This window comes from Oryctolagus cuniculus, chromosome 7 (genome assembly GCF_964237555.1).
Source record: "Oryctolagus cuniculus chromosome 7, mOryCun1.1, whole genome shotgun sequence".
NCBI classification, from domain to species: domain Eukaryota; kingdom Metazoa; phylum Chordata; class Mammalia; order Lagomorpha; family Leporidae; genus Oryctolagus; species Oryctolagus cuniculus.
This window is the reverse complement of record NC_091438.1, coordinates 99,176,378-99,191,306: the sequence shown is the minus strand read 5'-3', so window position 1 is coordinate 99,191,306 and position 14,929 is coordinate 99,176,378.

The window sequence follows — 14,929 nt, the reverse complement described above, 5'->3', positions numbered from 1 at the left end:
TTTTATATTTCATCCAGAATTCCTAAAGCTTCAAGAGGGATAGCAACCCATTATTTCATCTCTATCAATCATCTTCCAGAAGTGTTTTACATATTTTGACTCTAAAATTTGTTATTGATTTTAATATACTTTTTGTGGTCTTCCTTTTTATTATCATCCTAAAATATTCTATGCACATAGATACTTAAAGTATGGCATAAATTCATAGTGGTATCCAAACCACTCAAATATCCAAATGTTCTAGTCCAAATCTGATGTGCAGATTTTAAGGTTTAAATTGCAGTAAGCCTTTCTCTTTTTCTTTTTTTTTTCAGATTTATTTATTTGAAAGTCACAGTTACAGAAAGGCAGAGGCAAAGTGATAGAGAAAGAGAGAGAGAGAGGTCTTCCATCCCCTGGTTGACTCCCCAGATGGCTGCAATGGCTGGAGCTGTGCCAATCCAAGCCAGGATCCAGGAGCTTCTTCTGAGTCTCCATGCGGGTGCAGGTGCCCAAGGACTTGGGCCATCCTCTACTGCTTTCCCAGGCCATAGCAGAGAGCTGGATGGGAAGAGGAGCAGCCAGGACTTGAACCGGTGCCCACATGGGATGCTGGTGCTGCAGGCAGTGGCTTTACCTGCTACACCACAGTGCCAACCTCAGTGCTATATTTATTCAATATATAGCTGCTGGATTTATGGTCATACATTGCCATTCCTGACAAGCCATGGTTGACATCACCCAGAGTGTCCTCTCTCTTGGACACTTACAAGTGAGCCACAATATACCCGCGCTTATCAACACAGATACAGATATATAAGAAACCATGGACAGATCCTTTATCCTAAGAATAGAAATTCACAAAACTATATAATCCTTAGTTGTTTTTAACTTTGATGGCTGAGACACTCAGAGGCAGGAAATGATCTTCTACCTACTTGTTTCAACTCTAAAGTTTCCCAAAAGCTGGACCAGCACTGATTAAGCCAAGTGGTGAAAAGGCAGTCTGGGTTTTCCATTTTAATGGCAAGATCCAAGCATTTGAACCACCGCCCGCTGTGTCCCAGTATGTGCATTAGCAGGATGCTGGAATCAGAAGTGGAACTGGACAGAAATCTGCATATTCATACCAGAATGCAGACATTCCAAGTGCTTTATTAAGCATTGCATCCAAGACCTTGCCCCAAACCAATTAACTTGAAACCTGAATCCATAATATAAAACTTCTTCACAGCTGGCCACCTGTGTTTCTACTCAGTGGACCTGTATGATCTGTTCCATCTGTTCTTCATCACCAGGCACATTTTAGTATGACAAAGCTACAGAGCATTTTTCTTAATTTGGATTGAATATGCCAGTCACTCTTACTACTCACTCAAGTTAACAAGGTTATGAAAAGATCAGAGAAAATATCCAGTGATACACCATGGCCTCAAATTCCAAATCTCAGGAGATGAGTTGACAGCACTATCTTGGCACCACAGAGTTCAATATATAGACCAACTAGCTCATATTAGCCACCTACTCAAGGCAGCACTTTCTTCTGTGAACTTGGTTCCCCTCTCAAGTTTTCATGCCCTCACTCTTTCTCCGGCCTCAAGTCCCAAATAAGCCACTCATATGTGCTCTATCAGTCTCAGCCTTTGTATAGCTGATTTTTACTCTTGATTTTTCCTTTTGCTACACTGGGAGTACAAGGAATAGCAGTGGCACCAATCCACATGCTGATCATGGATTTTGCGTTGGTTTTGCATCCTGGGGAGCAATTTGATTAACAATACGTGAAATCTCATCACAGTCTCTGGTGTAAATCTGTGTTTTTTTCTTCCTTTACCTAACTGTCATTGGGGAATTTTGAGCCCAAAAGCTATCATTCTGTCCATTTGGGTCATTAGGAGAACTGAATGTAGATGACAAGTCCATTTTCAGCATTCTTGTTGGTGTCCCGTGTTCTTGGGGTTACTTTCACTGCTCCAAGGCATCTGCTAGACGTGCTGTGGCTGCTGCATTGTTGTGCAGGGTCCGCTCCAGCCACGTGGGACCCTGAGACGGGGGCCAACCTCAATGGCCTCCTCCAGGGCCCAACCTCCTGGCTGCAGTCCTCAGCCGCTGCCGTTTGAAAGGCGCGTTCTTCCGGGCAGGGCTGTCCCCATATTTCTTTTGCCAACTCATTGCCTGTGACTCCCGCCCCCCCCCCAACTAGTCACTTCTTTCATATTTTGTCACGGGAAAAGTAAAACGACGGCCGTTACAAACTGGACTCCGCGCCTAAGGGCCCCGCCATTTTGGCTGGTGGGGCGTGAATTAAGAGTCAGCCGTCTAGACAATTTTAATAATGAATTTTCTAAGTCTGAAATGTGAATGTTTCTCTTGAATTTTCAAAAAAATTCAATAAAATCCTGTATTGTTAATTATAACAATGCATTTCCTCTTATTATAGTATGCCCATTACAATTATCATGTTGGATTTGATTTAAAAACTGAATTAAAATGGTGATTGTAGCATATTTCCTTGATTTCTCCTTAACGTTAAATAAAGTTCATAATTTGGCCCTTAAGTATGATGATGTAACTATTACAGATGCTTTTTAGCACATTAAAAAAGTGTCTCAAAGTGTGTTTCATCATACATATCGCTAAGAATGTTGTTTCCTTCTTAGTTATTCTGTTCATTTAAAATCCATTTTTCACACAATGATATCCACAACACTGATATCTTTGCATTTCAGCTATGAACATTTTGAAGTATATTAATATATTTTCCATCTCAATCAGTTATTTGTGGATTGAACTCTACTTCATCAAGACATACTCATTATTTACTAACAAATAATTTATTTACAAATGCTTTAGACTGACACTAAATATGTGTTATTATTGTGATTGATAATATGTGTGGATGCATGTGCATACATAAACATGTGCATACCTCTACTTATTTCTTGAGGTACTTCGAAATGTTTATAAATAGTGAAATTAAAAGTTAAATTTGTTTTTGTGCAAATTTTTGAAACCCACATCTATTATTCAACCATCCTCCCTTTTGTGGGAAGGACATGTTTGAAGATACCAAATAGATTCCTGAAACTATAAATAGTACTGAACTCAATAATCAATTTATAGTATGTTTTTTTCCTATACACATGACAAAGTTTATTTATAGTTCAGGTACAATCATATCTTAATAAGAATCAGTAGTAATAAATAGAGCATTATAATATTATAATATAATACATATTATTTAGAGCTTATGAAGAGTGTATCTATGGAATTGTTCATTGAATATTTTCCAACTGCATTTAACCTACAATAACTGAGAGTGCAAAAAGTGATAATTGAAAATATGGGGATTGGAAAACAGGTCTGATATCAGCAAAAGTATAGTTTCTTTTTTCTTTTTCTTTTCTTTTTTTTCTTTCTTTTTTTTTTTTTTTTTTTTTTTTTTTTTTTTTTTTTTTTTGACAGGCAGAGCTAGACAGTGAGAGAAAGACAGAGTGAAAGGTCTTCCTTCCTTTGGTTCACTCCCCAAATGGCTGCTAAGGCCGGCGCACTGTGCCGATCCGAAGCCAGGAGCCAGGAGCCAGGTGCTTCCTCCTGGTCTCCCATGCGGGTGCAGGGCCCAAACGCTTGGGCCATCCTCCACTGTACTCCTGGGCCACAGCAGAGAGCTGGACTGCAAGAGGAGCAACCAGGACAGAATCCAGTGCCCCGACCGGGACTAGAACCCGGTGTGCCGGCGCCGCAGGCGGAGGATTCGCCTAGTGAGCTGTGGCACTGGCCAAAAGTATAGTTTCAAACAATAGAAAATAATTTTCAAAATATTTAAATATCTTACCATAAAGGGTACTTAGTCAAGAACATTGGGCAGTTGAATAATGTCCGGAAGAATTAGAGTAGCAAGAATTGAATTGAAAAGCAAGGAATGATTCTAAGATGCAGACTGGTTACAATTAATAAATCTCTACAAGTACCTGAAAATGTTGTATGACTACCTTTCACCACACCTCCATTATCTGCACTTTTTTCTTCAGTGAAATATATGCTTTATTTACCTCTAGAGTGCGTCAACATAGAAAGAACTCAATTACTAGGTGGTAAGTAGGAAGGACAAACTCCATAGTTGTTATGTTCTTAAATTGCCTATGATTGTTATTTGGGACAATAGAGTGATGAAAATGTGTAGCTTTATTATTATTCTTATTTAGAAACTCACTTTCTTCTGAGTATAGGAATCAGTACAAGAATGCAAACTGGGAAGGTGATAAAAGTGATAACCCTTGTTTCAGGTGCTGGTTTAGCAATGGGCAAGTCACCTAGTGTTGTTCTGTTATGTAATTTTCTGAAGGGACTGCTCAGGAAGATGCCCTTTCTTCCTGATCCTAACACAATAAAGAAATGGACCTAAAGGGACGCTATGCTTCCAGGCCATGGAGGCAAGCAGCAGAAAACATAGCAGGCATTCAGACAGGAGTGAAGACAAGAGATCAAAAGAGAGTCTCAGAGATCCAAATATATAATCTATATTTGTCCACAAGTATACCAGTTCCCATGGTGTGAGGCATAAATCCACTGTGTGCTGTGTTTTTTGCATGCTTGGTACTACAAGATTCATGACTAAATTGTTCTTTTTCAGCATTTTTCAGGACTTAAGAAGTATATTTTCAATGTTGACTTGATTTTGAAAACATATAGAATATTTCCATTATCATTGATTTTTCAAATACTTTGTGATGAAGTTTTAAATAACCTTGTACTTCAAAATTTAGGTCAATTTTAAGTTAATTTTTCTATATGATATGTGATAAGGTCATATACCCCATTATTCTAGCCTTTTTGATGGCAAAATGAATCCTTTTTCCAGTTGAATGTTGTTATATCTACTGTGAAAATCATTGGACCATATAGACATAGGTTATTTTTCCTAAGCTAATTCTATTCTATTCTATTGTATTTTAATTTATATATCTGTCATTACGCTATATCACAATGTCCTGATTATTTCAGGCTTATGCTGAAGCTTGGCATCAATAGTATTTGTTTATTACTGGTAATCAAATCTTAGATAAAATATATATTATACTTTTTCAAATGTATTGATATATATTTTTAATTCCTTCTCTTTTCATTATTTTTATCCTTTATAGTTTTCTTGATTTTTTAAATATTTAATTTAAATGCAGAGTGATTGAGAGAGAAAGATGACAGAGAGAGAGATGGAGAGTGAGAGAGATAGTGAAAGAGAGAGAAGGATCTTCCATCGACTCGTTCACTAACAAAATAGCAGCAGTAGCCAGTTCTGGGAAATCCATTCTGGTTTCCTTTATGGCTGGCAGGGGCCCAAATATTGGACCATTTTCTGCTGCTTCCCAGGCTCATTAGCAGGAAACAGGGTTGGAAGCAGTATGGCTTGGACTTGAACAAACACTCTGATATGGAATGGCAGAATTGCAAATGATGAATTAAACCACTATGACACAGTGCTAGCCTAGATTTCTTGTTCTTTTCTAATTTGGAAGCCTGTTGACCTAATCTATTTTTTTTTCTGATTTTAAACAATTGAAACCTTATATTTATAAGTTCCTGTAGTCTGTATTTTATCTTCTCAAAATAGGTGGTTTATTGCTTTCTTCTTATTTTAGCAGTTTGCCAAAAATATCTGTGTATGTTTTACATTTACTCAATGTCTTATTTTTTAAAGCAATTATTTTTTATTTATTTATTTGAAAGGTAGAGTTATAGACAAGTGAGAGAGAGAGAAAGAGAGAAAGAGAGACAGAGAGAAAGGCCTTCTTTCCGTTGGTTCACTCCCCAAATGGCTGCAACAGCCGGAGCTATGCCGATCTGAAGCCAGAAGCCAGGTGCTTCTTCCTGTTCTCCCAGTGCATACAGGGCCCAAGCACTTGGGCCATCCTCCACTGCCCTCCCGGGCCACAGCAGAGAGCTGGACTGGAAGAGGAGCAACTGGGACTAGAACCCGGTGCCCATATGGGATGCCGGCGCCTCAGGCAGAAGATTAACCAAGTGAGCCACGGTGCTGGCCCCTCAATATCTTATTGATCTGTATTTATTATCATGATTAAATAGATGCCTTCTTAATTACTGAATTTTTAATTTTGTTATATCTCACTTATACAAAGTTAAATTTGCTAGTTTCTGGAACATATGGTTTTGAATGATTCACTTTCATTAACATCTCCATACGCATCTCAAATATTAGTGAAAATCCACACATATTTTGGAAATTTCCATATTTCATAGAAATATTAACCTGTACCCAACTCAAGGTATTAGAACATGACATGCAAAGGTCAAAAGAAAATGAGCATTTGCAGTTTGGATAAATGACATTATAATTGTCTGTAGCAGCCAATAAAACAGGAAGGCAAATACTCTGCAATAACTCATTAATTTTAAATATAAAATACATCTGCAGAAATTATAAACAACTGTCTTAATGTATCACTTAGCCTGTGTAGTTTCAAATGTGCCCAAGGACTCTAATATGCAGTAATAAATCAATCAAGAGAGAAGACATCTGAGTTTTGATTTGTGGGAGAGATTTATGACCTTTTTCTGCTTTGTAAGGAGAACATACTGTCATCTAAAAGTACATTTTTGCATATGACTGATGAATATCCATGCATGCCTACAGCAAGGGAAATTTAATTAGAAAAGATTCTAATTTTAATTGAAGAACAAGGTTGTTTGCTTTTGATTAGAATTTCCTTTCACATATTCTTATATCTTTTCTCCAAAAGCTACATTTAAATAACTTTAGTAAAATTCAGGGGCATGTACCTTTACAATGGGTAAAGGTGCATATGTGAAGACAAAACTTAGGCCATTAATTAGAATAGAAAGACAAAAAATCAGTGCCTAGAAGATTTATTTCAGCTTCCTTGTTTTTTACCCAAATTAGGGTATTGAGTTTTGATGTTAACTTAAAAATATGTTTTCAAGTCAATCATTTTCTTCTTTTTGGTTTAAACCATCCTAATCCAAACACCATGAGTTTTATTAGAGCTATAACCCTTAATAATAATCAACCCTGTTATTTTTCTATCTCAAGTACTTAAATGTGGATAATTCCTCACCAAACCCTCTTATATGCAGTGACATTTGGATTCTATTTAGGTACTTTTCATGTCTTAGTATTTAATTAATTCCTGATTATATCATGCAGTGTAATAATTGTACAGTTATTAGACATGTATAAGTAATGGCTTCCATTGCTGTTTTTCTGGGGCAAAGAGACTGACTTGTCTGAAACTTGAGAATTTTTTATGTAATTATTCTAGTATTTATTGTAATTATTCTTGTATTTGTTTTGGGTGATTGTAGCACAAGTGTGTTTGATTGTCAGAATGCATTGAAACCTAAAAGTAATGAAGTAACACTCTATGTAATATAATTACACCTTGATTTATAAAAGTAATAGAAATACTGAATTTAAAAAGGAACTATACTTTTGAAGAGATTTCTTTTTAGTTGGAGTAGACAACCAACAACTGACAAATTCTACAAAGTTAACAAGTGATTTATTATTATTATTATTATATATTTTTATTGTTAGTTGACATATAGCTGTAAACTTTTAAGGGATTCAATTGTATAATTCAACATAAGAACATACTGCCTGATGATTAAATCAGAATAATTAGCATTTCAATCTCCTCAGACTTTTATCATTTCTTCTTATTGGGAACTTTCCAACTCCCTTCTTCTAGATATATATCAAACATGTAAAAAATGTTGTGAACTTTAGTTACCTTACTATATTGTATAAAATGAGAATTGATTTCTCTTTCTCTATCATTGTCAGCATTTTTCCTTTTGTCTTTTTCATAATAGCCAATCTAACTAGAGTGAGCCAATATCTCATTGTGGTTTTGATTTGCATTTCCTTGATGATGTTGAAGATTTTTTTTTCACATGCATGTTGGTCACTTGTAAATCTTCATTTGAGAAATGCATTTATTTTTATTATGACCAATAGTGGAGAAATAATAGAATTTTTTTTCTGATGAAATGCATAATATAGAAATAAATAATGATGATGCTGTAAAAGCAGTAAAGTAGTAACAGTGCTCAGAGGCCGCAACCCAGTGCTATACCTGGGTTGGCCACAAGGAGGGTCATGTACCCATGATAATGAGATAGAAAGCAAATATGCAAATTGTTAAATTTTTAAGTACTGAAAGTTTCCCAGTTATTTTCTAATTGCTTGTATTTTATTTTAAGATTTAGAAGCAAGTATTAGAAAATAGAAGAAAAATAATAGAAGGGCCTGGAATTATGTTTACAGAATTACTTTGAATTTAACACAGATTGAAAGAAAAATCAGTTGTTATTTCATCTCATTATTTTTAATGGATCCTGTGTTCTAGCTATCTTTTGATGAACATCAGAAACTCCCACAGTAGTAGTGACTTTTTTAGAATTAGTTCTCCATGCTATTTAAATTCAAAGCATTGGAAGAATATTTTTTATGGAATTTTTTTTTCAGCTTTTTGAAGAATTGAGAGAGATAATATAGTAAAAACTTGAATACAATGATGTATAAATTTATATGGTCCTGTGAGTTACTGAACAATAGATTAAAAAAAAAAAAACACACACACATTCTTTTGTTTTGAGAAAATGGCTTCTCTTGATTTGTTCTAAACCCAGCTGAAATGTTAATTGTCTTCGCAGGCCTTTCTGTTACTCCTTTGCCACATAGGATTTGAAGGTAACTGTATGTGCCCACGTCAGGCGTGTCTTCATCATAACACTCATTGTACCAAATCACGGTGATTCGTGCCTAGTTCTGTGCAGTGATCCTAATCTACTTATAAAGCAATGACAATCTAACACATTTGCATTTCCACAATATGTACAATAAAGATAGCGCACCAAAGACGCAATAAAAGCTTATTGCAATGAGTTGAATACCCTATCCTCTTACAAATAAACTTCACTTCAGCATGACTAATGGACATAGATTTGTACTCTTTCAAGCATATGTTCTTTAACAAAATAACATAGTAATTCAGTGGCAGAGCTGGCAAAATCAATAGCAAAACAATTTCAAAATGCAAAACAACCCCAGACTTCTGCTATGCCAAAACTCAGGAAAATATTTTTTACATATGAATTTTACTATGAAAGAAAATTCTGTTGTCTGGAGAATGAATATCAAAAACTCAGATATTAAGAAGATATTTTAGTGCTAAAATATATTTGTTGTGACATTAGATACGAATTTATAATGCCATAAGACATTGGGTACAAATACATTTTTATGCTTTCAAATACATATCTTCATGGCACTAAAGAATATAATCACATTCCATTTTATATAGTATTATACAAATAAAAGTAATTTTATTCAAAAACACTGTATTTCAAGTAAAATTTTTCATAGAGTCTGGGTTTTTCCTACTAAAAAGAAATTTTTTCCTTCTAGTTTCATGATGTTTTGGAAATGAATGGTTGTTGAGTTGATCTGTATAAAAATTTGGAAAGATATCACCAAAATGCTTATGGCTATACTCTATTCCAGAGAAAAGAAACTGTCAAAGATTTTTCAGTGCATACAAGAAGAATGGTATTGTGATTTTTATAGGTGCTCATATATGCAGATTCTAAGCTAAGGTTGAAATACTAACCATGTTGAAACTGGAAAAATCTTTTTAAAAAACTATAATAGTAATGATACACTGTCATATAATGTCTAAAAGAACATTATAGAATACTGCATTCTTATATGTGAAGTTTTAGATATATTGATACCTATTGAAAGTGCTATATTTTTAGCTCCTCCCCCAAATTATTCTGTCACTATTCACCAAGAATTTGGCGAATCCCTGGTTGAATAATGTTGAGTGGATATCTCACGGTTTTCTCTCTTCGATTTAACATGTAGAATGCTGTTTTAAAGGTAAAGTTAGAACCTGACTGGGATCTTTTTGTGTATGTCCAAAAAAGTCCTAAACAGAACTGATTCCTAAAGAATTGACACTGTACTCTATTTAAGCAGGACTGCTATGTGTGTCTGTGTGTATAACTTCAGTTTAAGAAAAACAAACACTCAGCAGCAAGCCTTGCTTTACCTACAACAGAAATCAGTGTCATTCATTCTGAAATAAGCAGCTGTTGCCATGGTGAGGATTTGACTGAGATACAACTTGCTCTCCAGTCTACTATTTCAAAATCCTGAATATAGTCTCTATGTGACCATGGCAGCTGAACATTCTCGAAGGATTTACTAGTAGCAGAAATACATTCTCTGCTTAGAGTAACCATAGAGTATTTAATAGATTATTCAGTATTAAAAATATTAAATCTTTACCATAAGTATGATACCATTGCAGGCTCATTTGTATGGAATCAAAGTTAGAAACTCCAAAAAAAAAAAAATACATTCAAGATGAATAGATGTCATACAATTATAAATATTTAAATTCAACATGATACATGATTCAAAAGATCACAAAAATATGGGTTCTTCAAAGAATGATAAATATAATTAGAGCTGAGGAGAAATATATAGCTCTTAGATTAGGTGAAAAGAAAGAAAGACTTTCTTGGGGTAGAAATTGAAACAGATCTTAAAGAACAGTGAAGATTTGGATGAGCTAAACAAAACTGTCTATACATACATACATATATATATATATATATATAATCTTTTGAAAATTACCGCAAGGGAACCTAGCAAGACTGGGGGGTGTAGATTACAAATTTCAGAATGCATGTCTTGATCAACATATAGCATTCCAAATAATGGACTTTGGAACAAGATGGAAAGTGATTTTCAAGGTCGAGCAGAAGTACCAATGTTAGAATATAGCTGAAGTTGTGAGCAAAAAGAAAAATTTTACCTTTAAAATTTATATATTTATTTATTTATGTCAGGAGGAAAAAGAGACACAGAGAGAGCACAGTTCCATCAGCTGCTTTCCTTCCACATGCCTGCAATGACCGCAGGTTGAGTGCTAAAGCCAGGAGCCTGGAACACAATCCAGATCTCCCAGGTGGGTGGCAGAGACCCAACCACTTGATCCATCACTTGGTGTCTCCAGAGATGTACATTAGCAGGAAATCGGAATCTGGAACAAAACCAGGACTCAAAATCTGATACATTCATTTGTGATGAGGGGATCCCAATCAGTAGCTTAAATGCTATGCTGCAGTTATCTGTCAGGGATACATATCTTTAAAAAAAAAAATAGATTTATTTATCTGTAAGTCAGAGTTACACACAGAGAGGAGAGGCAAAGAGAGAGAGAGAGGGAAAGAGAGTGTCTTCCATCCGCTGGTTCATTCCCCAATTGGCTGCAACGGCCAGAGCTGTGCTGATCTGAAGCCAGGTGCCAGGAGCTTCTTTTGGGTCTCCCACGCGGGTGCAGGGGCCCAAGGACTTGGGCCATCTTCTACTGCTTTCCCGGGGCATTAGTAGGGAGCTGGATTGGAAGTGGAGCAGCCAGGACTCGAACCGGTGCCCAAATGCCAGTACTGCAGGTGGTGGTCTCAACTGCTAGCCACATCGCAGGCCCTGGGATGTATATCTTTAACATTGTTATTTGAAGACCTTATTTAACTGCAAGCATAAATCCTTTTATGATTTAAGTTTGCTAACTGCAGAGGTGTTTTCATAGGTACTGTGGTGAATATATTTTCGCATGCATTTTCTCAGATACGAGTGTAAAGGCTGCCTCTTAGTTTCTACAGAGAGCCAGCTGAGGCCCAGTGTCTCTCGCTGACTGCTCTCTATGCTCTCCTACTAACATTTTTCCATAACCCCACTTCACAAAAGGCTGGCAGGAGATGATTGTGATAATGTTGATTACTAGACTGAATCTCAATTTTTTTCAACTCGTTTCTGTTCAGTCTACTCCAAAATATCTTAACCACTGATCACAATTTAAAGTAGCTGCTCCTTTACTACTCATTCACTCCTTCAAAAACTGATATTTTATTTATCTACATCAGAGTGAATTTTTCCCTTCATTTTAGTGACCATTTCTGCAGCATTTAGTATTGTTGATAACACCCTCTCTTTTGAAAAACTCCTGATTTTTGCATCCCACATAAAATGTCTTGTTATGTTTTCTTCATGCCATCAGGAACATTCACTTTTGCCTTCTTAGGGGCTCTATTTCTCCATCTTACCCCTTAATATTTGAAATTCCTCTGATTTTCTCAAATTCTGACATGTACATATTCCCTGGATAACTTCCTTTAGTGAAATTATTTGACCAATTAACATACGTTCTGATGACTCAAAATTCATTTATCTTATTACATCAATTTGCCTGTCACTTTCCTGTCTAACTCATAACAACCACTTCTCATGAACAGATTCACAATCTAGAAAACAGGAATTTATCACAAGATGTTTCATGGTTCTGTCTGTGCCCTCTCAAACTCTGTCTTTACAACTACCTATTTTACACTTTTGTCATTCCAAATGTACACTATGCAGCTTCCCCTTTTACGAAAACTGCCTCTTCTGCTTGTAAAAACCCTCCTGTTGTACACCATTTCATACAGTTCATTTGTCTTGTTAACTCATATTGAAATGTCTGAGATACATTGCAATTCTTTCAGTCGCTATTGATTTTCTACATACCCCTTCCATGTGCCCAACTTCCTGGTATACTAAACTCCTTAATTTCAGGCTTCGTTAATGACTATTTGTATTGTTTTGCCGTTACTCTGATGTAATCTTTGATAAATAACTGCCTCAGTACTTGTCTCACTGCAGTGTATGCTATGTTCTTTAAAAAAGAAAAACTAAACAAAATAATACAAAAAAGTATGCCTTCTATAGTTTTTGTCCTTAGAAAAACAAAATACCAAATAAAAAGTATAGTAAGCTGCTCAACATTGAATGAACAATGCAATAATGAAACTATGGCCCACCATTCAATTAGAAATATAACCAGTGGAGAAGGTGGTATCTGCCTCCTTCCATTAGTTTCTACATATTCAGAAACAATGAACATCATATAAAGCTTATAAATTGTATTATGAATATTCACATGCATTATTTAAAAAATCACAAGGCATGCTATGAGGGAAAAAATAGACCAAAAATAGAGATTTTGGATTTAATAGAGATTTTATCTATTTGTTTGAGAGGCAGAGTTACTAAGAGTTACTAAGAGACAGTGCTCTTCCATTCAATGGTTCACTCCTCGAATGGCCGCAACAGCAAGAGGTGGGCGAATCAAAATCCAGGAGCCAGGAGCTTCCTCAGGGTCTCCCACATGGGTGCAGGAGCAGGAGTACTTGGGCCATCTCTGCTGCCCTCCCAGGGACATTAGCAAAGATCTGGACCAGAAGTGGAGCAGCCAGGACTTGAACTGGCTCCCACATGGGTTACTGGTCCCACAGGCAGCAGCTCTAACCTCAGCGCTGGCCCCACTAGATAGTTTTAAGAGCAGAGTGGACATAGCAAAGCAGACATACAACAAACTACAAATATGTGCTTGCATAGTATCCAGTGTTAAGTACAGAATCAAAAACACATGGAAAAATACAGAAAACTGAATATGAATGATGTTGGGCCCAAGAAAGTTTTGAACATATGTAGTTGTAGTCATGAAGGAAAGAGGATAACATAAAATTTGCAGATACACTGACATAACCCTGTCTCTTTAAATGTAAGAATGGAAGATGACATCCATATTAAGAGAAAAAGAGAAGAGCTTTGTTTCTGGATCTTCATTCTAAGAGAAATATGAATATCATGAGTATTAAAAAGACACCTTCATGCAGAGATTAAAATAGACATGTAGAAAGTATAAGGAAATACAGATGATGACGAGGTGGTTGGGAAACTTTATTATTATGTTGTGCGTTTTAAAATATATACAAAATTAAAATGCATGTTAATAATATAAAAATTCATTTTATTTATTTGAAAGTCAGAGTTACAAACAGAGGGAGAGAAAGGTCTTTCATCTGTTGGTTCACTCCCCAGTTGGCCGCAATGGCCGGAGCTGTGCTGATGTGAAGCCAGGAGCCAAGAGCTTCTTCCGGGCCTCCCACACGGATGCAGGGGCCCAAGCACTTGGGCCATCTTGTACTACTTTCCCGGGCCATAGCAGAGAGCTGGATCGGAAGTAGAACACCCGGGACTTGAACTGGCGCCCATATGGCATGTTGGCACTGCAGGCAGCAGCTTTACCAGCTTCGCCACAGGTCTGGCCCCATGTTAATAACATAAAATCTGGGATGTGTTTAATAGAATTAAATGGTTCTAAATTTCTAGTCCTGTATGGGAATTGATAAAAGTATCATTTATATTATACATAAAATTAAGAGAATGTTTTATTTCTATATGATCTCTAAAATTATTATAAAATGGATTATTTTAAAGTAATGAAAAGGAGAAATGAAATAAAAAAGTACATGTGAGTAGTCTTGAAGGAAGGAGGGAAAAGTACTTACAACAGGCATAATAAACAGAAAATATAGCTTATCTCTTAAATTGAGATTAAAAAATGTCAGCATTTATATGAAGCATATTTAAATTCCAAATAAAAAGAAAGTTTACAACAAGAGGCACATTGAATAATATTCTACTTATAAGAAACAGTCTTTCATATAAGTTATGGAAATTTCATAGGGGCTGGCACCATGGTGTAGTGGGTAAAGCCTCCACCTGCAGTGTTGGCATCACATATGGTCACCGGTTCAAGTCCCAGCTGCTCCACTTCCAATCCAGATCCCTGCTAATACAATGGGAAATCAGCTCAGGATGGCTCAAGTGCTTGGGCCCCTGCACCCATGTGGGAGACCCAGAAGAATCTCCTGAATCCTGGCTACAGCCTTGCCCCCAGCCTTGGCCATTGTAGCTATTTAGGGAGTAAGCCAATGGAAAGATCTCTCTCTCTCTCTCCCTCTCCCTCTTTCTCTCTCCCTCTTTCCCTCCTGCCCTCTCTCCCTTTCCTTTTCT